Here is a 3,099-nt window from a genome sequence, read left to right as displayed (position 1 = left end):
CTTGTGATTGATTTCTAGTTTCATACTATTATGGTCAGAGAAGACACTTGATATGATTTCGATCTTCTTAAGTTTATTGAAACGTGTTTTGTGGCCTAACATGTGGTCTATCTTGGAAAATATTCCATGTGCACTGGAAAAGAATGCATATTCTGCTGCTTTGGAGTTAAATGCTCTAAAAATATCAATTAAATCCATCTGGTCTAGTGTGTTATTTAAGGCCACTGTTTCTGTGTTGATTTTTTTTTCTGGAAGATCTGCCCATTGTTATCAGTAGGGTGTTAACATTCCCTACTATGATTGTGTTACTGTTGATCTCTGACTTTATGTCAATCAATATTTATTTTATATATTTAGATGTACTATGTTCGGTGCATAGAAGTTTACTAGGGTTATGTCCTCTTGTTGGATTAATCCGTTTATTATTATGTACTGTTCTTCTTTGTCTTTAATTATAGTCTTCGTTTTGAAGTCTATTTTGTCTGATATAAGGAGATCCCACATCTGGCATTTAAAATCAGCGAGATGGAAGGTGGTTGGAAACACAGATGTCCTCTTTAAGGGCCTACACACAGACTCACTCGTTTGCAAGCACTCACCTGGTCTCTGGTGGAGGGTGTTGAGAGTGCCTCTGGCATTGCAGCACTAATTCTGCAGGGTGGGGTCCCAGGGAGTCACAAGGTGTGGCCAGTGGTTTTTATAAGGTTAATGTAGATTCAGTTCTTGTGCCAGTGCTTGTCCTTGACCACTTCACAAAACACCCTGAGAATATTGCAGACAGCCACCTCCGGGTAGTGCCTGGCCTGTGACCACTTTGCAAAATGCGAAGAAAACACTGCAGCCAGCCACTGCTCACCTCAGGCCTGCAGATCCCTGAGAGCTGTCCAAGATAGGCTACAGCACATGTTGTGACTCACTGCCCACCACCAAAAGTTACCTGAGCAGCCATGGGCCATCTGCTGCTGTAAAAGGCTTCTGCAGCTTGTGGGATGGCGCCAGTGATCCAGGAGCTGAATGTGCCCCTTACGATGCAGTACTAGCTGTGCTGGGCAGGTACCCAGGGTATCACCAACGTGATGAGCACACACAGATTTGACCAGCCCAATGTGATCTCAGATTTAACCCTTTGTGAGAAGTTCAACATAGAAAAGATGGCACCCTCCTGTTGGCTACATGTGAGGCAGGCTCCACACAGGGACAATGGCTCCTCTCTAGCCCTAGCCACAAAGCAATACAATTCAGTCTTTTCCAGTATATCTGTGGCACCTCTCAAATTTCTCTCCTCCACCAGACACCAGGAGAGTGTTTGCAAATGAGTGAGTCTGTGAGTAGGCCTTTTAAGAGGACATCTGTGTTTCCAACCACCTTCCATCTCACTGATTTTCACTGCCAGATGTGGGATCTCCTCTTCTCAGCACAGGATCTCTGTGCTGGGAAGCCCCATGTGGAATTAGGACCCCTCCCTCCTCTGGGAGAATCTCTACCTATGAGGTGCCCCTCCCAGTGTTGAACCACTATCTGTGGATTTGAGGTCAGCCTGTTTTGTGTTTCCACTCCTCCTACCAGTCTCAATGTGGCCTCTTCTTTACATCTTTAGTTATAGGGCTTCTGTTCAGCTAGTCTTCAGATGATTCTTGAGGATGACTCTTCTATAATTTATTTGTAATTTTGGTGTGATCCTGGGCGGCAGTAGACATAGCATCTACCTATTCTGCCACCTTGGACCTTCCCCTAGGAGCTACTTTAAAGGTTAAGTGGGAATAATGGTAAATAAAAAATAACTCAGCTCAGTATTTGGTCCAAAATAGATTTTCAATAAATATTAGTTCTCCTGCCCCTTCATATGTCAAGCTAAACCATATAAGATTCCTTTCAATTACAGAATTCTGTAGCTGAAATATTTATGCATTTATTGAATCAGACCAATTATCAAGCAACAGACATAATCAGTAGATTGAAACAACACATTGTTTTAGGTTTGTTGTTGTTTTTTGGTAAGATCTGAGAAGGAAGAGATTGAAAATGATAAAGCTGGTTTGGCTGAGTGGACTTTGGTCAGCAAACAGTTCTTAGTGGTTGAAGTGTACTTGTGTCCTTAAGAACGGGGTGGGGGTGGGGAAGAAACAGAAGGGTGTGTGTAGAGGGGTAGTAAATGAAAAAATTAACTTTAGAAACACTATTACTATGCGTCAAATATATTTCAAAAGGAAGAGAAAGGGCGTAAAAGACAAATTTACCTATAATCAAATATATTCTTTTATAGCCCTTCAACCAGCCCTTCTTGCTAATTGATAATACAAGGAAGTTTTAACATATAATGATTCATCTACATTGTATTGGACCTTTAAAACAAAATATTTCACTAAAAAGCACTTTAGAAATCACAGTCCAAACCACTTGACTATCTTATAGTTATAGCGTGTTAATTTATTTCTTACTTTTGCCCAGCAATCTATCATGTGTAATATACTTGCATACATACATCATCTCTTTTGAACCTTAAACTAACCCTATAAATTAGAGATTGTAAGAGTCTTATTATATTAGTGTGACATAAATGTCTAATGCTTCGGAGAAAACTTTTCATGTGAAAATACACTAGATCAAGCTATCTTGTTTGTCTTCAAGAGTTTTATTTTGTTTGCTGTTTGTTTCACTAGATTGCCTTCCATAAATATTTATGGGCTTTTCCATAAAAATTTTACATGGTCTACAAATCCATTTGTGGCGTCCCTTACCACCAGCCTCTAAACTTGTGTAGGACATACTTATCTATTAAAAGCTGGTTTCCACAAACTGCTATGGCTTTTTTTCATACATCTTCCTGCTAAACATGGGCTGACACTCTCCACTCAATTCCCCACAACAAACACCAAGATTCAACTGTAATCTTTAATAAGATTTTATTTAAGTCTTTGTTGTAAGGAAATGGAATTACCACATAGAAAAACTTCAACTGAATGAAGCTTTTCTTTGAATCTACAGATCTAACAACCTTAGCTAGCTCACCTTTATCCCTTGGGAATACTATTGAGTATATCTCCTCTCCCAAAGTCTTGTTCCCTACAACTCTAAATTCCAAAGAAAGTTAACTTAATT

Source organism: Rhinolophus sinicus, chromosome X, assembly GCF_036562045.2.
Source record: "Rhinolophus sinicus isolate RSC01 chromosome X, ASM3656204v1, whole genome shotgun sequence".
Classification (NCBI taxonomy): domain Eukaryota; kingdom Metazoa; phylum Chordata; class Mammalia; order Chiroptera; family Rhinolophidae; genus Rhinolophus; species Rhinolophus sinicus.
The sequence above is the reverse complement of the archived record's forward strand: the minus strand, read 5'-3'. Positions refer to the sequence as shown.